At 36.4% G+C, this 25,328-nt stretch overlaps 1 protein-coding gene across 4 annotated transcripts in view; it reads left to right on the plus strand.

Moving 5' to 3' along the window:
- CDK14 (cyclin dependent kinase 14) overlaps positions 1–25,328 on the plus strand; it is a 710,477-nt gene that overhangs the window by 326,641 nt on the left and 358,508 nt on the right. The window lies entirely within an intron of this gene.

The raw sequence follows: 25,328 nt of genomic DNA on the forward strand, positions 1-25,328 counted from the left end.
GAGTGAAACCTGATACTTACAATTTAGACTTCATGGATTTTCGCCTCAGTTAGTAGTTTGGCTATTAATTAAAGCTTCCAATTTGCATAGCACAGAATATAATGATCTTATTGTGTTGAGAGTAATTCTGCTAGAAGACTTGGACTTGAACTCATAATTAATCTTTCTTCGTTTCCCTAAGAAAAACATATGGTATTTGTGTAGCACCACTACAGCATTTAACTGTGGAGTCATGAAATGTAACCATAATAATTAACATCCCAATTTTCACAGATGGATCTGAGAACCTGTAATTTATAAGATACAAATGACATTGGTGCAGCTTTTTATTGAGAAGAATAGCTGTTGGTATTGTGACTGTATTAGGATCCCATTTTGTAATTACTATACTACTTTTTAAAAAAATTTTAAATAGTTTCCATTTTCCTTAAAATATATAAAAGAATGAATATTTGCATCAATTTTCTGCCTGCTAATGTCTGCCTGTGTCTGTTTGTCATTTGAAAATTGTTGTCTTATGAAGAAGCCATTCATTCTGTCTATTTACATATAAATGATAGATACATTTGAATAATATGGTAATGTGACTACAAGGACAGCTAAAGCTGAACAGTTGCATATATTACATGCTACCAAGAATGGATGCAGATTCACACATCAATGCAAATATTATTTCTTTTGTTGAATCCACAATTTTGTAGTCAATAATGTATTCAGCTGATTTAGAATTAGAATTTTAGTTTCATATTTCCATGATTATACTTCAATTCAACCTAGATTTTTCTTTGTGTACTTGGCTGACTTTTGTAATGCTTCATGAAACTGTTTTAAAAGCCTACTTTCTCCCCTCTTCTCCTTCAATTGAATAATTAAACTAACTTCAAAGTAATTTTTCTTTAAAATCAATAACACTGATGGACTTACTAACAAAGAGAAAAGTAAATGTATTTGTGAAGTTAAAAATGTTCATCTTGAATAAGATTCCATTTTCTGATTTTATATATGTAGAAAGAAATTCTCTGTCCTGCAATATTTGCTAGTTGATTAAATCTGACTATTTAAATATATATGTGCGTGTATGTATGCATTTTTAAAAAATTTTGTGGGTACCAGGGATCAAACCCAAGTTCTCTCATACCTGCAGGTAATTGTTCTTCTGCTAAGCTACATGTTTGGCAAGTTTGACCTTCAAACATAATAATTATTCTTTGTGTGAGTGGAATATTTCTTGGTCCTAATTCCTTTTTGGGGTCCAGGGAGAAGAACATTCAGCTGAGCTCCCAGCTTACCTCTGGCTCTGTGTTGAGGGGTCATTCCTACTGGAACTTGGGGAAACATATGGGCTTGTGTGCACATAAGGCAAGCACCTTACCTGCTGTACTACCAGCTCCTCAGGTTCCAACTCTTGTTTTGACATCCCAAGGCCTCATAAATTAGCCACCTAATAATCATGGACATGTGGATTACTCAACAAGAAACATTTTATTCCTACTACTTTCCTAGAGTTAAGAATGTTTTTTTTACCTGATCTCTTGTAGTGAATGAAGCAAATTTGTGTCATTATTGTCTTATGGTTATGTTGTCTTGACTCTTTTTCAAAACTTTAACTCTGTTTTCTTAGTTTCTCACTGCTATTTTGCCTTTATCATTCCTTTATTTTAAACTTTTTTTATTGAATCACTGTGAGATAGACCCTTACAAAGCTCTTCATGATTGAATTTGTCACACAGTATTCCAACACCCATCCCTCCACCAGCGTACATTTCCCAGCACCAGTGTCCCCAGGTTCCCTCCCATCAGCCTCCACCCCTAGCCCCTGTCTTCCTTTTTCTTTATGCCCTTTTCATTTCCTCTCTTTCTTCTCCATGGTGAAGTGTGTTTTGTTGTTAAAACTGGAGTTTGTTTTTTGTTTCAGTAAAATATTTCACCTAAAAGCAGAATTGAGAGTAAAGGGGGAGCAGAAGAACTCCTGACTGTAGAAAGTGGGGTTGGTGGGAATTGGGGAAGAAAGAGATGGACTAGAAGTGAACTGAATTAACCCTTTCAATCCCAAAAGTATTAATATCAATACTATTGGTACCATGTTACATAAATAACATTTTTTTTAAATAAAGAAGTATAGGGAACATAAAGTAAAAGAAAGTCTTTCCTTCTAGGATAGGTCAATAGAGTAGGGAATGTCTAGGTACTTCCAGCTTTAGGTCAATCATGTGACCATCAATTAGTATGAGATTGATTTCCTTTAAGAAGGTGTGTTTTCTTAAACTTGTTTTTTTATTGCTGAGATCTCTGTAGGAATTTTAATCAAATTACCTTCCTCAAGAGTACCTAGCAAAAATAATTCTATCTCCTTTCCCTTCACCACTGCTGCATGTTTCATTGCATTGGAAAGGTAACCTGACTTGGGAATTAGAGCAGATGTAAATGAGGGACTTAAATTAGAAAACAGGAGGGCTGTGGACTCCAGATAAAGATCAAGGTATCAGAGAAGAAGCTTTCCAAAACTTTCTAGGAAATGATGACTACAGTACTAAAACCTTAGAGCTAATTGCTTACTCTGAATCCCTGTTACAGTGTTATATTTCCCATCAACTTTTATAAATTTATTAATATTGAGCCTTTTGAGTGAGGAGAGAGATGAAACTTTATCTTCTTTCTTTTCACAAGTCTTCCCTGTTCTACATGTAAATTCCTGAGTGCAGTTAAATGCTGAATATTGTGAAACTGCTTTATTTTTAAGTAACATAAATGTTTCAAAACCCAGATATTTGTCATTAATTTTAATTATAAAATGTTCTACTTTTCTGTTAAACTTGTATGTTACAGTATTCATTGAAAAAAAATTTTTTTTTCTGGAGGGAGTACACCAGACTATGATAGGGATTACTCCTGTTTCTGTGCCCAGGGATCACTCCTAGTGGTGTTTGGAGAACTAAAAGATTACCAGGGATCCAACTGGGATCAACTGCATGCAAGTCAATGTCTTACTTTTGAGCAACTCCTAATCCCTAGGTTCTTTTTTTTTTTTTCTTGAGGGGCGGGGGACAGGGTGGAGAAGGACTCATTCAGAGATATTTAGGACTTACTCCTGGCTCTGTGCTCAGAGATGATTCAGAGGGGCTCAGGAGACCTTACGGGATTTATTCTCCCACCACCCCTGCCAGGTTCCTTTTTTTTTGCTTTTTGGGTCATAACCGGCGATGCACAGGGAGTTATTCCTGGCTCTGAACTCAGGAATTACACCTGATGGTGCTTGGACTACTCCTGGTGGTGCTTGAGGGACCATATGGGATGCTGGGAATCGAACTCGGGTTGACCGTGTGCAAAGCAAACGTCCTAACTGCTGTGCTATCGCTCCAGCTTCTGCCAGGATCTTTTTAAATAAAGACAAAAATATATATCTCCACAGACACAGGAACAGAACTTTGCTATTTAGGAAGTCCTAAACCAAATACCAAGCAGTTTAATTGGACAGCTTCCTAAAGTTAATGGTGTGGTGGTATTGCTAACATCAAAGTTAAATTTTTAAATGTTGGTTTGAGTGCTGATGTGATGGCTTAATCGGCTCAGTGCATGCTTTGCATGCGGAAGGCTCAGGTTTGATCCCCAATACCACATGATAGACCCCTGAACTCAGAACCAGGAGTAGTCCCTTGAGCATGGCTACAGAACAAAATAAAAAACTTAAAAATATTGTTTTTGAGGTTCTGGGTAATAGTTCCTTTTATTTTGAGTATTGTAGTCTTCATTGAAAATACACCCTATTTCCATTAAAATTCTAGTATCATTAATAATTTAAGATTCATTAGGTACTGTTGTTTTCCTTTGGAAAAAAATGATTGGAGTTTGCTATGGAAAATTGAAGTTTTCCTTTAGCCAGAATTTTTGACTTCAGAATATAGTTTTGCAAAAGTGTTAATAGATTTTTTTTCTACTTAAACATAAAGTTAAGTAATTTACTTTGAACTTTTTGCCGAAGATAGGTGCAACAGTCTTCTTCTTAGCATGGTACTAAAATATTGAAATCAAATTTCCTAAGTTTAAATAAGAATATTAATAGTAAACATGGTTATGTAAATTTATGTTACCAGTTATTCTGTTCTATTTTCAATTTCATGAGTGCAAAATCAAGTTTAGTAGCACTTTTTATTGTACTTTTAATAGCTGTATAAGGAGATTAGCAAAAAAGCATCTAATTAATCATGATAGTCACTGGGGCAATCAATCATTTTTATTTCTTTTACTATGCTGTAAAATAGTGAAATCTTTCAAGTGTGCAACCTTATATAATACAAAATCTTGTATTTTAAATGTAAAAAAGGAAAAATCCTAAATTGGGACACATAAAACCACAGGAAGTGAGCCAAGGCTTCTGTGGCAGAAGATCCTTCATTCCACCCTGCAGACCTGCTGCTGTGGATTGTCAGGGTTAGAGAGGATGGTCCGAGGTAGAACTGGCAGCTGAAAGTGATGTTCTGTCTTTACACTCTGTCATGCAATTTACTTAATTGTTTCATTTTTCTGCCTCTTACATTTTGATATCTACATTTGCATGATTTTATACCACATCTGTTCTCTAAAACTGTAGCTTCCTAGCAATATTCTGGTTTTCAGATTATATTATCCTGGGCCAACTAGGCATTTTTTTCTGATTTCCTATGAGACAAAATATATATGTACATGTACATACAAATTTAAGTGGGGGATACTTGGGGAGGCAAAGATGAGAGGTATTTAGGTAAAAAAATATGAAAGAGGTAAAGAATTCTCTTCTATTCAAGGTAAAAATATTCTAGACAGAGGTTCCTGTGAGGAGCCGCAGACTGTGTCTGTCATGGAATAAGCAAAGGATGATAGCTGTAAGGGCAAAGTACAAGATCCCAGGATTCACTGGGGTTCAGATTGTGTGAGACTTTGTGTTTGTTTTAATGAAATTTTAGCTTTTTACTCATAAGAATGAGAAGCCAAAATAGATTGATAAGCAAAAAACAGACTGATCCAATTTACGTTTCTATTTGGTTTCTATTTCTATTTGGTTTCTAAAGAATAGACTGAAGTTATTCTACTTCTGAAAAAGAGGACAGGTGAGGAAGGAAGCTGTTGTATTTATAGATCCATGAAGTGATGCCAGTAGTACGGGTGTGTGAAGCATGGCTATGGGCACTGGAGCAGATAAGACCCGATCTTGCAAAGTGGTCCTGAAGCGAGGTCCTGTGGAAGGGATTATCTGGGCAAAGTTGGCAAAAACAGGGTGTTAGCACCAGGTGTCCCGCCTTGAGCTCACTCGACCTCCTAGTCACATGAGGCCAAGACACAGAAACTGTCACGTATGCTAAGCAGGTCATCCTAACCACAGAATCTAGCTTTGATTGGGATTGAACTGGGGCAAAGCAGAGTGGGAAAGGGAATAGGCCAATAATGCTGAACTTTATGTGATTGGACCTTCCTATAAAGCTGAGACCCGCTATAAAAATGTGTGTACTTGGCATTAAAGTGAACAGCCATCAGCTGCCCCCAAAAGGTGTTTCTCCATGCTCCCATCATCCTTTGCACCACATCTGCCCAGACCCTGTGTGCAACATGTCCGGGCAACCCCGGGGAGAAACTGTTCCTCAACACAGGCTATAGTGAGAAGTCGGAGAGCTGAATGATGGGGAATTTTGTTATTTAATTTATTTTGATGGCGTCGGTTTGGAGCTACACCTTCTGGTGCCCAGATACTGTTTCTGACTCATTGCTCCAGTGCACTCCCTTATGGTGCCCCCAGTATCATAGGCAGTGCTGTACACAGGGTTAGCTCTTAGCCCCGCTCCATCTCTTTAGCCTCTAGTATGGAATTTTAGATACAAAGGATAGTAAGGGATGACCTGAAGGATTTTGGCTGAGCGACAAAAAAAAATAAGCCACTGTGAGGAGACATGAGATAAACTACAAGAAGAGCAAAGTGGAGAGATGCAGCTCTATTTTTTTGGGGGAGGGGTTGTTGGGTGGAGGTGGTGTTGGGTTCAAGTGGGTGGGATTTAGCCATATCAAAATGACAACTCAGTTTTAAATGTGGTAAATGTGAGATAGCTGCAAGTGGAGATTTCACAAGACAGTGAGGCAAAAAACTCTGCATTTTAGGAGAGAAACATAAGATAGAGATTTGGGAACTCTGGTTATAGATATTACTCAATGAAGAAATTGAATGAAATCACCAAATGTGGTAACTGTTGCATTGGTGACCCTATATAAACCCTGTATCCAGATACTCATACATGGTGTGGCACCCCCTGTTGCTTCATCTAGGCAGGATTTGCAACCAATAAGGCAACTTGGTAGAAGTAGTCTTGTGCCAGTGCAGGGACTGATGCTTAGGGAAATCTTGATGGCATCTGTTCCTGCTCTCTTGAACATCCTGACCAGCTATTTTTACGTTAATAGTTTTTTTTGGAGATGCCATGTAGAGAAGCCATATGGAGAAGAAGTTGCACCAGATGATATGGAAGAGAGCTGAGAATTTGGAAGACACTGAGAAGTTAGTCCATAATCATGGGTCCCACCAATGCCATTTGCAGTCAGTTTATCCAAGTGCTAAAAATGAGCCTTAAAAGGTCATCTTGGCTATGGAAATAGGAGAAAATTACCAGCTCACAAACTCACATGGAGCTAAGATGTGTGGTCCCTACTGTGTCTTCTGCAACCTAGGAATCATGTTTATTGCTTAAACCGCCATTTTTTAAAACATTTTATTGAATGACCATGAGATACTTATAAGCTTTCATGTTTGGGTTACAATCACACAATGATCAAACGCCCATCCCTCCAACAGTGCACATTTCCCACCACCAATATCCCTGGTATACGCCCCCTTTCCCACCCTCCCTCTGACTCCATGGCACACATGATTCCCCATAATCTCTCTCCACTTTGGGGCATTATGGTTTGCAATACAGACCCTGAGAGGTCATCATGTTTGGTCCTTTATCTACTTTCTGCACACATCTCCCATCCCGACTGATTCCTCCAGCCATCTTTTTCTTAGTGATCCCTTCTCTATTCCAGCTGCCTTCTCCCCTTTGCTCATGAGGCAGGCTTCCAGCTATGGAGCAGTCTATCTGGCCCGTGTATCTACTGTCCTTAGGTGTCAGCCTCATGTTATATTGTTTTATACTCCACAAATGAGTGCAGTCTTTCTATGTCTGTCTCTCTCTTTCTGACTCATTTCACTTAGCATGATACTCTCCATGTCTATCCTTTTGTAAGCAAAGTTCATGACTTCATCTCTCCTGACAGCTGCATAGTATTCCATTGTGTAGATGTACCAAAGTTTCTTTAACCAGTCATCTGTTGTAGGGCACTTGGGTTGTTAAACCACCAAATTTAAAGCTAGTTTGTATGTAGCATTTAATAACTAAAAATAAACAAAAATTAGAAGCAAGTTCCACGGATTGAAGACAGGAACACTTCAATGTTAAGGATGAAGAAAATCTAACACGGGCAAAGAAAAACAACAGAAAGGAGATTATCCATGGCTTCTGGTAAAAGTTGTTCTATCTGCAGCTCTGAGTTGCATAGACTGGGCAACTCCCAAGGGTGAGGGCTTCCCGTGTGGTGCCTGGTATGTGACTCACATTGTGACACAGCAGTTATTTCTACTTAAATGTGTGAAGGAAGGACATTCAGAGCAGGAGAGGAGAAATTGTGATAGTTTCACTATTTAAGACAAATAGTCAAGAGATAATAAAGCTATTTTTAAAATATTTTCCTGTTCCTTCTATAATACATCTCTGTTTTCTCCCTATAGCTTTTTTTTTTAAATAACTAAGCAGATACTCTCCCAAGGGAAGATTTAGAAGAAATCTGAGTCTGTTGCAGTTACAATAGCTCTCAGTCATTGGAATTGTTGGAAACCATCTGGTTATGTCAGAGGACTTGAGGTATATAGCAGCTTCAAATAAATGTACAAGACAACGTTCCCTATCACAAACAACTTATATTCTCTCTGGATGAGTTCCTCAAAACCGTTTATTGGATGGGGAATTTTCTCAGTGGTCTCACAACCACGTACTCATACCCACTTTATCGAGAGGTTATTATGTGATTGATAGACAGGATGGGATGATTTAAAAATGGATCGGAATAGTGTGAGGCTGGATAGCCGGACTCAGAGTTCAAATTGTGCCATGGAACTGTCCCAAGAGCACTGGGCTGCCATCCAGTGTGTTGGCCTCGGGCACTATCTCTTCCTTTGCTGGCCTAGCTTACTACCTCTTCTGCTGATGTAAAATAGATGTGGTTGTAAGGCCAAGAGATAGAATAGGGTTAGGGTGCTTGACTGGCATGGCCTGACTAGGTATGATTCCCAGCATCACATGGTTCCCTGAGCATCATCAGGGTGGCTGGGGGTACAACCCTGGATACCTCTAGAACTTCTGGGGTGGTCCAGGTATCCCTGGCACTGCAAGTTTGAGCAGCATTGCATCTTTGGGCTCTGGAGCTGAAACTTTGGCCTGATTGGCAGAGAATCATTGCTGAGGCTCTGGACCTCCTGAGCACCACTTGGGAGTCTCCCTCTCCCTAAATTAGAGTTTGTGTTTTCCCTGCTTCTTTGGGTTCTTAGACCCTAATTCAAAGTTGGGTTTGATCATCTACCCTTAGGGCACATGCTAATGATTTGACTGCACAAGACTCTTAGCGTGTATTTGGCTTTTTGACCTTTGTGTCAGGAGATGAACCTGGCCACACAAAAAAATTCATAAGGTGGTAGATTTTCCCAGTATATGGAGATATATTTAGATACAAACAGTACTCTCTTAGTTCCCTGGTCTTCTGTCACTCACCCCTCCCTCAGAATAAAACACTCATAAACATCCATCCAGATATGTTTGTATTCAGTCTCAGATAAGTTACATCTAGAATGTGTAAAGAGTGTATATCTCATGATGATTCAATTAAAAAAACAGGATGTGGAAGGAACAATAGAATCATTGTTTATAATACTTGAGATCATCAATAATGCAGGTGGCAAAAATAGTATTGATTTTTAGAAGTGGCTGAGAACAAAACTCTGTATCTGTTACAACACATTTGTGAATTAAAAAGTAGTGTGATAGTACAGCAGGTAGGGCTTTTGCCTTGCATGTGGCCAGTCTAAGTTTGATCCCTAATATCCCATATAGTCTTCCAAAGCACCACCAGGAGAAATTCCTAAGTGCAGAGTCAGGAATAACCCTGGAACAACACTGGTGTAGCCCCCAAACCAAAACAAGATAGATTTTTAGATATTAATGACAATAATCTTAATTCCTTTTTTTTTGATGAGCAGTGTGCTCTCTTTATTTCAACACAACTTGAAGATAGGGACTCTCCTGATACACTTAGAATCAGAATAAAATGGCAATTTAGTTGTGACACTCTCTCCTTCCCCCTTATCACTCTTATTTGACAACTTCATCCAGTCTATTTAGTGAATTGACATCAGGACCGGAAAAAAAATGGAAAGTGCTGTGCTGGAGGACATTGTCCTTGACTTTGTCCTATTTGATATTATTATTAGTGAATCAAATAAAGATATGGTGATGATGTGTTTGACCTATTTGTGTGTGTCATAGCTGGGAGCCATAATTAACATATGGGGTGATGGAATCAGGGGTCAAAAAAGAATCCGATGAAATAATGAGCAGAACTTACAAGGTGAACTGCTTTGGGGAATAAGTAAAACAATATATTTGGTTAAAAAAAAAAGCCACCTGACCTAACATGGAAAAGCAGAAGAAGGTTAACTTAAAGGTTAACTTAAGCTTATGTGGAAAAACTCCATGTAAGCCAACACGGAAGTGAGACTCCAGCTGATGTAAATGCAGAGAAGGAGAGCCCTGCTTCCTGCATTTCCTATTGCTCATACATAGGCTAGAGGTTAGTGTGTGTGGCATGGGGGCTGGACGGGGGGTGGGGTGGGGTGGGCAGTGCAGGTTGAGGGATAGTACTATACTTTGACAAGTACTGAAGCAAACAAGGGTAGGATAGCTCTCTAAGGAGGGCTAATAAAGTGCCACCCAAGTTTTTCAGTGGTTTTGGAACTTAAGCTTCACAACAGAAACATAAAATGGTTATGGGTATTTACTCGTTCATTATTCCCTCCAACATATATAAACGGTGTGCTCTGTGTTTAGGACTCTCCTTGAACTTTAGAGATGTAAATATATAAAGATGTAAATATATGTAAATATATAACTCTATTTGGCAGGAGAGGGGTGCCAAACAGTCCTCAGGAGGTCCTGGAGCCCCACAGTGATTCTCAGCCTGTTGCATCCAGTGCAGGGACCTAAGGTTGCAGGGCTACTCCTGGGCTCTGCAGTGCTGGGGAAGCCTCCTGGGCTGCACCCAGTAATGCCTGGGGGAACATGTGGTGCTGATTATCAAACCTGGAATAAATATGGGTAGCACCTGGCATGTATTCTTACCACTCGACTGTCGCCTGGCCCCAGTGCTTGCTTTGACTGAGATCCTGTGTAGAGCTGTGAGCTTAAGCTAGATAATACCTGTGTGCATTTAAATTGCAAAACTTCATGTAATCATGAGGGTAAGGGTTGTCTTAAGGAAAAACAACAGGAAGACAGAAATTCACCCCAAAAATCTTTCTTCATAGAAGAGTTTCTATTTCACATGTGAAGAATTAGTGACACAGAGTAATCCAGAGCTGTCATGCATAACCAAGTACTGATGTGAACAGATGTCAGAGTTGTGGATGATTGAATATGCAGACAGCATAAAACAGTTGAATTCTAAAGCATAAGGAGAAATGAAAGACATGAAAAGAAAACACACTAACTTTCAATTAGTGATCTCTTATGAACTTCTCATTGTCTTTAATTGATAAGATAAAGTCAATTAACTACTCTTAGTCCTTTAATGACTTTTTTTCTCATCTAATTGGGAATCATGATCTCTTGGATTTTCAAATATGTTTTTTTTTTTTGAGCACGTTGGGTGCTCAGATTTTTTATTTCTTCTATGATTGTTGTTCTTGTTATAGTTTACATCACACCTGCCTTTTCATGTTATGCTTTTATTTTGTGAGGTTACCATCCTTATTAGAAGATACTAATTGCAGTTCAGTATTATAAGTCATGTGGTGTGAGATAGAAGTGTGTCTGATCACCATTTGTTGTTAGAGTAAATGCCTCATTATCCACAAAAATTATAGTTACAAGTTTATCCCACTATACATGAAACACTTTAAATGAGAATACATTATACCTTTATTTAAAAATTTTTAATTGTATTATTTTAATTTAGAAATTTATCATTTAAATTGCAGACATTTAATGGAGAAGCTAGGATATAAAACATGATATTTGAAGGAAATACACTGAAAAATATTTGGTGGAGAGAAATAGAAATGAAGGTAATGGTGGTAAAAGAGTTCTTTTATAAAGCAAAGAATATATTTCCTATATGTTTTATTTTCTCACAGTAATTATTGCTATATTTTTGAAGAAAATGATTCTGTTGGAAAAATTTTGTTTCAGGGGAGAATGGAGACATGAACAGAATTGATTAGTTTTAATAAAACGACACTAATTATCAGCATAGAGACATTAGGGAAACACTCAGTTAACGTACTAAAATTTCTTTTTGATCAAAATATACAAGATCAAGGTGAAGATGATCAATAATTCCAGTTACCTTTCTATTATGCTTGATTAGGACATTAAGTTATTGGAGAAAAAATCACTAGTGTATTCTTTTCAAAATGAGAAAATGTACATCATCTTACAGGATGGGTGTCTGCAACTTCCTACTTTTAAGAATTAGTAGTGTGATAAAAAAAATAATAGCTCTGATTTCCTTTTATCCTGTTTCTTGATCATACTTACTTTTGTGATTATTTCTTGCATTTTCAGAATAGTTAACACTACATGATATTTTAGTTCAAAGTGCATTTTGTGCTTTGGTAAAGGTATATTAGGTATACTCAAGACTTTGTTATTTATTTCAAAATATACTTATTGTTTTAATACAAGTTATACATCACATGCTACATATAAAGAGTCTATTAGAACTATGGTTTATAAAAAGAAGTTTTCATTCCAACATTTTCTGCTTATTCAGATTTTTATTTGAATTACTAACAAATTAATTTTCATTGCTAGTTCTTGATTATCCACATTTTGGCATCATAATTTGATTACCTACAATAACAAATGGTAGTTAAAGTCTGCTTTTTTTTACTTCATTTTCAGCCAAATAAATGAACCCAACTCTCTACTATCCTCCCAGCTACTTCCTATCCCGTCTGTATAATTGTATAATTTTGACTTACTTTTCTTACATCAAATTTGCAGTTCCAGCATGTTGGACACTATCTTTACTTTTCTTCCTCAGTTCAACTTTTGGTTTGTCTGGAAATAATAATTTTATTTCTGTCATTAATTTGCTGTGTCCCAGAACCTCTCTACCTGGCTCATCTTCCTTCACTGATTTTTCTGTGGTGCTTTTCTCTTGTAGCCTGATGCTCTTTTAGACTTACCATTTTGTTTTGGCGGCGAACAAACACTGTCCTGTCCTCCCGTTGTTCATCGATTTGCTCGAGCGGGCCCAGTAATGTCTCCATTTTGAGACTTGTTGTTACTGTGTTTGGCGTATCGAATACGTCACCGGTAGCTTGCCAGGCTTTGCCGTGTGGGCGAGATACTCTCGGTAGCTTGCCTGGCTTTTCGGGAGGGGTGGAAGAATCAAACCCTGCCCAGCCGGGCTGGCTGTGCTCAAGGCAAACGCCCTACTGCTGTGCTATTACTCCAGCCTGGTGGCGAACACAATTTCTAATAATTTGCTGAAAAGGGGTATGTGAAATTTTTGAGACATCACATTTCTGAAAATAACTCTATTCTGCTCATTGATTGACATTTTGGCAAGACATAGAAAACTTAGTTGAAAATAATTTCAATATAATTTCAGGAGGATTGCTCCACTGTGATCCTAGTTTTCATTATTAGTGTGAAAATAGTTCTCTTTATTTCTAGTGTTCAGAGATTTCATTAAAAAAGGGGAAAAATTACTATCTTGAATCATTCTTTCCATTGGTTGTGACTTTTCAATAAGGAAACTTGTCTTTCTTTCTTAAAACAAGTTAAAATACTATTTTCATGACGATATTTATTTTCACTTATTTTTTTTGTTTTATTTATTTTTTTTAATTTTTTTTGTCTTTTTTCTTTTTTTATTTAGTGAAAAACCATGAGGTACAGTTATAGGCTTACAAATTTTGTGCTTGGGTTTCAGTTATACAATGATCAAGTGCCCATCCCTCCACCAGTGCCTGTCATCCATCCCCATGGGTCCCAGCATCCCCCCACACTTATTTTTTAATTAATATATTTTGGGACCGTATCCAGCAGTGGTCAGCAGCTATTCATAGCTTGGTGCTCAGGAACGACCTGTACAAGGGACTCCAGGAAACGTAAATGGTGCTGGGGATTCAAACCATGGTTGGCTGCGTGCAGGCAAGCACCTTACCTTCTGTACTATCTCTGCGGCCCCAACAGAATTCACTTTTAAAATTCTGTAATTAAATGCTTTTTATTGCCTTTACAGAATTGTGGAACCATCACTAACACCTACTTTTAGAAAAATTTACCACCCTAAACAGAAGCCTCTTACCCCTTTACTGTTACTCCAGATTCTCTGCAGCTATTAATCTACCTCATGACTTTATAGATTTGCTTGGGCATTTATTTAAATGGAATCATAGTAATATGTGACCTTTTATGACAGGTTGTTTTCCCCTTAACATACTTTTGAAAGGATCCATGTAGTAGCATGTATCAATACTTTTTTCATGGTTTAATAATACTCCAAGGAATTGATATACCACATTGTTTATCCATTTAGTAATTGATGAATATTTGGACTTAAAAAATTTTTTTGTATTGAATCACTGTAAGATAGAGCATTAAAAATTGCTCTTGATTGCATTTCAGTCATACAGGAATGTCCTTATTGTTTTCCAAAAATGTTGGATCAGTCAGAATTCCCAATAGCAATGAATGAGGGTCCCTTTCTTCTCACATCTGTGCCAGCACTGTTTGTTCTTGTTCATTTGTATGTGTGCCAGTCTCTGTGGTGTGGGATGATACCTTGTGTTATTTTGAGTTGCATGTCCCTGATAATGAGTGATGAAGAGCATTTTTTTCATGTGCCCTTTGGCCATTTGAATTTCTTCTTTGAGGAAGTTTCTGTTCATTTCTTCTCGCCATTTTTTTGATGGAATTGGGTGTTTTTTTCTTGTAAAATTCTACCAGTGTCCTATATAAGTTTGATATTAACCCTTTATCAAATGGGTATTGGGTAAATATTTTTTCTAATTCCATGGGTTGTCTTTGTATCTTGACCACTGTTTCTTTTGAGGTGCAGAAGCTTTTTAGTTTAATGTAGTCCCATTGTTAATCTTTGCTTCCACTTACTTGGCCAGCGGTGTTTCAGCTTTGAAGATGCCTTGAACTTCAGTATCGTGGAGGGTTTTGCCTATATTTTCTTCCATATATCTTCCATGTATATGTTGGAGAATACGTAGGCAAAACATAGACAAAACATATGGATTCAGGTCTGATTTTGAGGTCTTATTCCATTTTTATCTGACTTTTGTACATGATAGTAAGTAGAGTTACTGTGTTGGGCTGGAGCGATAGCACAGTGGTAGGGCGTATGCCTTGCACGCAGCCATCATGGCCGACCCGAGTTCGATTCCTCCGCCCCTCTCGGAGAGCCCGGCAAGCTACTGAGAGTATCTCGCCCGCATGGCAGAGCCTGGCAAGCTACCCGTGATGTATTCGATATGCCAAACACACTAACAACAAAGTCTCCAATGGAGACGTTACTGGGCCCGCTCGAATAAGTAGAGTTAATTTTTTTACATGTAACTCTCCAGTTTTGCCAGCACCACTTGTTGAAAATGCCTTCCTTGCTCCACTTCATATTTCTTGCTCCCTTATCAAAGATTAGGTGATTGTATATTTTAGAATAGAATATCTGCCAGGATATTCAACTCTATACCGTTGGTCTATAGGTCTCTTTATTCCAATTCCATGCTGTTTTAATTACTACCATTTTGTAGTAGAGTTTGAAGTTTAGGAAGGTGATGCCTTCCATCTTCTTTTTCCCAAGGATTGCTTTAGCTACTCATGGGGGTTTATTGTTCCATTTGAATTTCAGGAGTGTTTGATCAATTTCTTTCAAAAATTTCATCGATATCTTTATAGGGACCGCATTGAACCTGTATATGCTTTGGGGAGTATTGCCATTTTGGTGATGTTAATTCTCCCAATCCATGAGCAGGGAATGTGTTTCCAATTCCTCGTGTCCTCTTTTATTTCTTGTAGTAGCATTTTGTAGTTTTCTTTTTACAGTTACTTTACCTCCTTAGTTAAGTTGATTCTGAGATTATTGATTTTCAGTGGCACAATTGTGAACGGGACTGTTTCGTTAATATCACTTTCTTCTCATTCCTTATTTGCATATAGGAAAGCCATAGACTTTGGGTATTGACTTTGTAACTGTTACTCTACTGTACAAATCTATTGTTTCTAGGAACTTTTTGGTAGATACTTTAGGTTTCTCTAAATATCATGTCATCTGCAAATAGTGAGAGCTTGACCTCATCCTCTCCTATCTGAATGTCCTTGGTATCTTTTTCTTCCTTAACTGCTATGGCAAGAACTTTCACTACTATATTGAATAGAAGTGGCAAGATTGGGAAACCTTGTCTTGGTCCCAATCTTATAGGGAAGGCTTTTAGTTTTTCCCCATTGAAAATGATGCTTTTTGTGGCTTTGTGATAAATGGCTTTGACTATATTGACAAAAGTTTCTTCACATCCCATTTTGTTGAGAGATTTCAGTACGAATGGGTGCTGGATCTTGTCAAAAGTTTTATTTTGCATCTATTGATATGATCATATGGTTTTTATCTTTTCTTTTGTTGATGTGCTGTATTATGTTGATTGATTTCTGGATATAACATCATCCTTGAATCCCCAGGATGAATACTACTTGATCATGGAGTATGATCTTTTTGATGAGTTGTTGGATTCTATTAGTATTTTTGCATCTAAGGATCTTTCCATCTGTGTTCATCAGGCATATCAGTCTGAAAGTTTCTTTTTTGGTGGAGTCTCTGTCAGCTTTTGGTGTTAGGGTGATATTTGCCCCATAAATACTGTTTGGGAGTGTTTTTGTTTCTTGAATTTTTTTGGAAAAGCTTGAAAAGGGATTGGCACTAGTTTTTCTTTAAGGGTTTCAATCACTAATCCTTTTGGATTCATTACTTTTGGGGCTTTTGTTTTTGAGAAGAGTTTTATTGACCATTTCAATTTCCTCCATAGTTATAGATCTGTTCGGGCATTCCAAATCTTATTGGTTCAACCTTGGGAAGTTATAAGAATCCAGGAATTTCTTTATTTCTTCAAGATTCTCTTGTTTTGTGCCATAAAGAATTCAAAGTAATTTCTGATGATCCTGTGGATTTCTGCAGTTTCTATTGTATTTCCCCGCTTTGTATTTCTGATATGGTTTTTTTTGGTTCCTCACTTTCTGTTTCTTTGTCAGTCTCTTGAGTGGTTTATCAATCTTGTTCATTTTCTCAAAGAATCAGCTCTTGGTTTCGTTGATTATCTGGAATTTTTTCTCGGATTTCTGCTCTAAGTTTTGTTTCCTTTCTTCTGCTTGATTTGGCTTCCTTTTATTGGTCATTTTTAGGATGTGAGGTTAATTTATTGATGCAGGCCCTTTCTTTTTTCCTAATGAACACATGTAGAGCTTTAAATTTTCCTCTTAACACTGCTTTTGCTGTACCCCACAAGTTATGGTAGCTCATGTCCTCATTCTCACTTGTTTCCAGGAATCTTTTGATTTCCTCTTTGATTTCCTCTCTAACCCACTGGTTGTTCAGTAGAGAACTGTTTAGTTTCCAGGTGTTTGATTTGATTCTCCCTTTCTTTGTGTGATTGATTTCTATTTTCAGTGCATCATGGTCTAAAAGGATAGTTGATATAATTACTATCCTCTTAATTTTATGAAAGTATGTTTTGTGGCCCAGCATGTGGTCTGTCTTGGAGAATGTCTCATGTGCACTGGAGAAGAATGTGTATCGGCCATTTGGAGATGAAAAGTTCTGTGTATGTCTACTAATCCCCCTCCCATTTCTTCCTTCAAATCAAGTATCTCCTTGCTGAGCTTTAGTCTGGTTGATCTCTCGAGAGGTGACAGAAGGGTGTTAAAGTCTCCAACTACTTTTGTGTCACTATCAATGTCTTTCTTGAAGTTGATTAGTAATTGTTTCACGGATTTTGCTGGTCCCTCATTAGGTGCATATACATTTAGGAGTGTGAGTTCTTCCTGATGTTCTGATCCTTTGATCACTGAGAAATGATGACCTTCACTGTCTCTTACATACTTTTTTAAGCTGGTCTATGTGGTCTTATTCTAGTATGGCTACCACTGTGCTGTCGCTCCAGCCCAGGTGAAAGATATCATAAATAAAACGTTCCTTAACATCAAGCTGAAGCAAAGGATAATCATAAAATGAGAAAAGGAACTGGAGTGATAGCACAGCGGGTAGGGCATTTGCCTTGCATGCAGCCAGCTCAGTTTCAATTCCCAGCATCCTATTCTGTCCCTTTCCACTTCCTAAACCACCAATTTCTGAACCTTTTGGTTGTGCAGTTTTACATATAAAGCTGCTTCTAGACTTTACCCACTGTCAGCTTAATAACCCATTGTTTGTTTCTTGCTATGCTAAACTTACTCCCATCCTTTTGGATCATCCGAACTTTGGAGAGCGGGAATCAGGAGAGTATAAAGTGCATGCATTGTTCGGGTTTGTCATCTTTACCTTGAAATATCTATTCTTAATAAATTTAAACATGAACAGATGCTTAAGCTTGTTGTAATTGTTTAAACTGCTATATAATTAGATATTTCACAGTAATAGTTATGAAGGATTTATATATTTTTTCTTATTTGTCAGAATTTATGGAATCTGTCATGGCTAATGGGATTGAAAATATTTGAATTAATTGTTACTTGGCTATCCAATCAGCAAAAATTTAGGTTCAGAATCAGATTCCAATGTGTGAGCTTGTCTTAATTCAGATGTCCTGTCCTGATTGAAAATACTGTGAATTTTTGACTTTCCATTTTTTTTATTCTTTTGTCTTTTATGGTGGGATTGTGAAATATTAAAAACTACAATGACACTTGAGTATTACACAGAATTTTAAAGCCAATAAAATATTTTCATAATGTATTTGTATAAGAAAATAATGGTGAGGTGTTCTGATTTTAACACTTCTTGAGAATGTGTAGATCATATTTTATGCAGGCTCATTATGTTTGTGATTTGCTATGTATGATTAGAGCTATCTGATACAGAAAATAAACTTAGTGTTCAAATTAATATCAAACTTCAAGTAATTTGTGTTTTTCTAGCAGATAACAAATTCAGTAAGAAATCCCAAACAGATGCTCTTGCTTCATTTCTGTTTCCTATTCAGGAACCGAAATACTATTTTGTCATGACATCTATTTTTTCAGTAAGAATTTTCCATCTTCTTTGTCTTCTTTTTTATTTCTGAGCATGTGATCTTTGTTTCAAAGCCTTGGCTCTTACCTAGCTTTCTTTTTAGTGCTTAGAAGGGACACTAGGAAGACTTGACTGATTCTCTTTTTTTCACATCTATATCGTTCTCCATTTTACTTGGTTTAGGAAGTTTGAAGAAGTAAGGAAAAGAAAAATGTGGTGTGTTCTTGGCTGTTTTTCTTTTTAGAGTGAAGCAAGGTATATTTTATTGAATGAAACTTGCTGAGAATGATGTGAGAGGATAGAAAGAGGGGGAATGTGTTCAAGACAGAACACATTCGTAAGCAACCGAAATGACACAAACACAAACAAGTGAGCACGTGTTCAAGGGAGAACATGGACTTGAAGAGCAATCTATGCTAGAATTTTAAAAAGTACATTGAGAAAATATTATAATTCAGATAATAAGATAGAAAGTCAACTATGCTGAGGAAATAAGACCTGTGGAAATATTCTTTACAACATATTTTAAGTTATTTATTTTTTATTACGACACAATGACTTACAAAATTGTGCATCTATAGATGTTCCAGGCTTAAATGCCATGTTCCAACACCAATCTACTACCATTGACCATTCCCTCCACCAATGTCCCCAGGTTCCTTCCCTCCTTCCAGCTTACCCTTTGGCAGGCATATAACAAATGCATTTCATAATACTTGCTACAACAAAACTTAAAGGAATGGAAAACAGAGCTATCAGAAAAAAATCAATAAAGTCAGTTTCTAATGAATGACTGCTAAGGTTTTTTTTTTAACAATATAAATAAGGCATATTAAAAATGGATAACTGCATATGTTTACCCTCCACCAGATGAATAAAAATATGCTTAGTCCTAGCATGCTTAAGGCTTTTATACATTAATTTTGACAATATTTTAGTAGAAAATTAAGGGCTAGGACTTTTCAAAAATCAGTTTTCACTTGAATTAAAATAGCATAATATGATGATCATCTTGTGAAAATTGCATAGGGTACTATGATAATTTTTGTCTGCCATCATGACATAATGTGAGATGCATGGTACAATTGTTCTTGAGGGCAGGAATATTTCTCATTTCATATGTTTCATAGTATACACTCACAGGGGACTCCAAATCTGCCACATTGATAGCCAGAGTAAGTTGTAAGACACAAACTCAAATGTCATACCTCTTTCAAAAAAGAACTTGCCACATTGCTGCTCTAAGTATAATCACAAAAATAATTCTGTGTCAGCTACTCCAGGATCTGTCTTAGCTCCAGAGACAGTCTTGAATGAGGTCATATCTTTCCTTGGGCATCCTGTAACTGGTGACTCTGGAAACTGTGGACCTCAGAGCCTTTTAATTTCTGCTAATGCCGGGCAACTCTGGAACCAAGCTGCATCACTGACCAGCGTTGTAGTTTTTCTTTGTCTAGTCTTACTTCTTTCTCCTGTTCATGTAATAAACATATTTAATTCCTTCTATGTAAGAAGCATATTGTACCTCCAAACTCGCTCCAGAAATTACAGTCTACGATGAGGAGTCAAAAAATGTATCTAAAAGCACAGTTTATCCTTATAAAAGAAGTTGTTAGACACAGACCTTAATCTTTCAAGGAAATTGCTGTTTCAAGACAGGGATTTGGGTTAAATCTTCAAGTATACCAGGTACTGCAGCAGAAAATACGATTTCAGAGTTAAGAATTGAGAATATAGAAGGTATTCTATATTACCTAGAAAGGTAATATAGAATACCCAGAATTTTCAGAGAAGTTAACCTTAGTTGGACAATAATTTCATGCATTTGTAAAGTTGTAGAATCCTTTTGAAATTACTAAGTATTGAGGAAAGGTTTTCAAAATTCATTGCAAACGTGTGTTTATATTGTTACTATGTAATCAGTGAAGGAAAAATTAAATGTGGTTATGAAGAAAGTGGCTTTACTTTTCTCAGTTGTTTGGATTCCATTCCCTTGGGAAGATTAAATCTACTTTCTCTATCAAACTTATAGGTATGGCTATATGACTTGTTTTGACCCTTAAATTGTGAGCAAAAAATTTTCATGTTTTTTTTTTTAATGACAGCCTATACTGACTCTATATCTCATCTTTCTGTCCTGTTAATCAGAGAAGTCCAATGTGTTATTTTTTTAAAACTTTCTTTATGTTTAATATATATATATATATACATATATATAGTGTATTTGTGTATGTATGTGTGTTTACATACATAATCTACTCATGTGAAATGTGATGCTTTTTAGCTTCTTATATTCACAGAAGTTAATGCTATAATTGTTCTAGTAAACTTAAATTAATGCACCCTTGTATACAAGTCCCATTATTTTCTTTGATATCATAAATATTTTAATACAGTAATATTTCTTTAAAATACAAATTTCAAATGATAATTTAAAAATATTTTATTGAACACTTTATTTTTGACTAAGCCCTGAGCATAGTCGGGTGTGGTCCAAAAGTCAAAAAAAAAAAACTGAAACAATTGACTCTGGATTTTATTTATTTATTTAGTTTGTTGTTGTAGAGTAGCCACACCCTGATGGACTAAGGACTTGCTACTGTGTTTGTGATTAGGGATCACTCCTGACAATGCTCTGAGTACCATATGAGGTGTTAGGGATTAAACTGGGGATGTTTGTTTGCATAAGAAGAACCTTCTTGTACTAGCTCTCTAACCCTTGAGTCTGACAATTTAATTCTTAAAAATGAAATGATTTATCCATGAAGCATTAAGCCTTCTTACTACGTATGTTTGTTTCATAGTATTATTGAACACGAATGTGGTTATCTTGCATATTGGCTATAATTTCTGCTATTTTCTTGATACAAATGACCATACCAACATAATATTTTGATTTTTGATGACAGAGTTAGTAATTTATTGTATAAGCTCTGGAATAGCTTATCCACAGTTATTCAATATGATTTTATGTAAAAATTTAGTAATTAAAATATGAACACCAATAACTTATTTTAAATTTGGCTAGCAATTAGTTTTATTTTTAGCAGTTACTTTTAAATGGTATTTTCAACCACATTAGGAAAGGAGAACTGGAATTAATGCCAGACAGACTTGGTAAAGTTTATTATTTCTTTAAAAACATTTTAGTAACATTTTTGTGGAATATTGCATTAGTTCAAGAAAATGTAAAGATATTTTTAGTTTTGATGTAGTGAATACATAACTAAATTTTGGTCTAAGGGTTTAAAATACATAATGAATAGCAATAATGCTGGTCTTTGCATATTGAAGTTTCAGGATTCATATTCACTGTCTTGACATATTTGTCACAGTATCAACTGTCGGAAAAATTTGTCAAGTTTCTGGGGAAATGATTGACAACTTTGCAAGTGTGTAAGATTTGTGCACAGAAATAAAACAGTTTATTTTCCAGGAAGTATTTAATTTAATTCTCATGCATAGCAAGGAATTTAGCTTATTTCCTGTTTGCATGGATCAGGCAATGCTAGGTCACAAAATTGTAAAATAATGATGATTTGATCGTTTACAAGGCTTTTTTTTTAATGACAGTTAAGTCAACAAAGTGACTTTTGCCTATTGAGCCCGACAAGACAAATTTCCCCTCTATTATTATTTTTGGTAGTACTCAGTATATAAGAAATCAAGAGTTTTTCTCCCTTTGTGATCTGAGTATGTATTTCCCCCCTACTTATGGTTATTAAGAGAAAGGCACCAAAACAAAACCTTTACAGATTTTAGACGTGTTCTCAATATTATGCTTAACTGCTGCTCAGTATAAGCAATTTAATAGCATCATATTCTTCAGGTAAAAATTTAGTTTCAAAAAAATGATGTAGGTATTATCCTTTTATTATGTATTTGGCAAACCTGAGTTACTTTTGCTCCTTTGTGGAGTTTATAGAATATTTTTTAAAAAACTTTAAAAGAAGGGAATTTATTAAAATGCACTTATGCTTTATTTAGGTCCATCAGAGGACTAGCAACATAAATTGTTTCTTACATAATATAACATAACATAACATAACATAACATAACATAACATAACAAGTAATAAGTATATACTTCACAAATGCCAGGACTTTCTCTGAGGACTCTGCCAGGACTGTCATTGCATAGTCTGTACTTTTCTGCCAGGTAGGTACATTTAAGTATGTTCTAAATTTGTAATTTATTGATATTCAAAGCATTTTTCCAGTTCAAGAGGTTTTGTTTTGTCCCATGTTGGAGCCCATGACCCATACTTATTGCCTCATAAATAAGCAGGAATTTTAAGAATTTTAAATTATTTTTGCAATGTAAACTCTTAGCAGCATTTCTTATAATATAGCTCTATTTCCAAGTGTGTGTTTGGGGGTGGTGAGAGAGAGAGAGACAGAGACACAGAAAGAGAGCCAAAACTTAACACTGGATCAAATTATATACAAAATGTCATATTTGTTTTATTTCTAGTAAGAAAAGAGTGTTATTGATAGTTATTTTGTTTTTTATTATTTCTTCCATAGTATCATTAAGGTCCTTAATAGTGAATACTTTATATTATACTTAGTAATTCTCTAACCATTGTGAATTTTCTTTTGTTTCTTAATTTATCTGCTGGAGACGTTGACAAAATGAGAAAATTATAATTAATATTTTTGTGATGCATTCTAGCATTGTTACTTGTCACGTCATCCCGTTGTTCATTGATTTGCTCGAGCGGGTGCCAGTCACGTCTCCATTCATCTCTGTCAAGTGATATTGTAGCCCAGTGACCTATTGGGGTTCTTTCAGGGTCAGAGGAATGAGACACTGTCAATAGTTATTGTTACTGTTTTTGGCATATCGAATACACGGGTAGCTTGCCAGGCTCTGCCGTACAAGCGGAATACTCTTGGTAGCTTGCTGGGCTCTCCAAGAGGGATGGAGGCTTTTGTGGTTTATAGTCTCTGGATCTTGGCTATTGATAGATTACATGGATTCTAGCATTAGCATATTAAAAATTGCGTACACACAACACTCACTGCAGTATAATTTATAGAGTTTTCTCAACTACCAGTATGATCAGTTTCTGTATCATGATGGTAAAAACTGGTTCTTCTATACTTTTTGTAGTTAACAGGAATTATCCAAGAGTTATCCTTTGATCAATTTGTCTTCCTTCCCCTTCTTTACTTCTCCTCTTCCTTTCCTCTCCTCTCCTTTAGTTCTTTGTTTTTGATGTTACTTTGTTCCTAAGCCATATGTTGTTCTGTTAGTTTATATTATAATTTCACTACCTTTAGTTTTTCTAGCATTTCAGCTCTAGAGGGTTTTTACAGTTCAGATGTTCTTGAGAGCTATTTCAATTATTTATTTCTCCTCTGTTTCATGATTTAACTTTTAATAATTTAGTGGCCCACTTTGAAAACTCTCCCCAATCATCTCCAGTTCTTGGGGATTTTGGATAATTGCATCATTGCATAAAAACTTGTTGGTTTTTTATTTTTCTTTCTATGATTGAGAATAACTTTGAAATAGTATAAACTTCTTTTCCACCTGACTGTTTGACTCCAGTAAAATGTGTTATATGATTTAGACTCATGTAATTTTGCGAGACAGCACATAAATCATACTAGGTAGTTAATTACCTCCTTTTTTGTTTTTTTTTAGTATTTTATTTGTTTATTTATTCATTTTTTAATTTTATTGAATAACCATGAGATAGTTATAAGCTTTCATGTTTGGGTTACTATCACACAATGATCAAACACCCATTCCTCCACCAGTGCACATTCCCCACCACTAATATTCCTGGTATAACCCCCCCCCCTTTCCACCCTCCCTCTGCTTCCATAGCAGATATGACTCCCCATAATCTCTCTCTAATTTTGGGCATTATGGTCTGCAATACAGACCCTGAGAGGTCATCATGTTTGGTCCTTTATCTACTTTCTGCACACATCTCCCATCCTGACTGATTCCTCCAGCCATCTTTTTCTTAGTGATCCCTTCTCTATTCCAGCTGCCTTCTCCCCTTTGCTTCATCGCTGGCAGGCTTCCAGCTATGGAGCAGTCTATCTGGCCCGTGTATCTACTGTCCTTAGGTGTCAGCCTCATGTTATATTGTTTTATACTCCACAAATGAGTGCAGTCTTTCTATGTCTGTCTCTCTCTTTCTGACTCATTTCACTTAGCATGATACTCTCCATGTCTATCCATTTATAAGCAAAGTTCATGACTTCATCTCTCCTGACAGCTGCATAGTATTCCATTGTGTAGATGTACCAAAGTTTCTTTAACCAGTCATCTGTTGTAGGGAACTTGGGTTGTTTCAGATTTTGGCTATTGTGCAATGAACATATAGGTACAGATGTCATTTCTACTGTGCTTTTTTGCATCCTCAAGATATATTCCCAGAAGTGGTACTGTGGGGTCATATGGGAGCTCAATTTCTAGATTTTGAAGGACTGTCCATATTGTTTTCCAGAAAGGCTGGACTAAAGGGCATTCCCGCCAACAGTGAGAGTGTCCCTTTTCCCCCATATCCACACCAGCACTGGTTGCTTTTGTTCTTTTGAATGTGTGCCAGTGTCTGTGGTGTGAGATGATATCTCATTATTGTTTTGATTTGCATCTCCCTGGTGGCTAGTGATGTGGAGCATTTTTTCCTACCTTTTGGCCATTTGTATTTCTTTTTTAAGGAAACTTCTGTTCATTTCTTCTCCCCATTTTTTGATGGGGCTGGAGGTTTTTTTCTTGTACAATTCTACTAGTGTCTTGTATAT

This window comes from Sorex fumeus, unplaced genomic scaffold (genome assembly GCF_029834395.1).
Source record: "Sorex fumeus unplaced genomic scaffold, SorFum_2.1 ptg000037l, whole genome shotgun sequence".
NCBI classification, from domain to species: Eukaryota; Metazoa; Chordata; class Mammalia; order Eulipotyphla; family Soricidae; genus Sorex; species Sorex fumeus.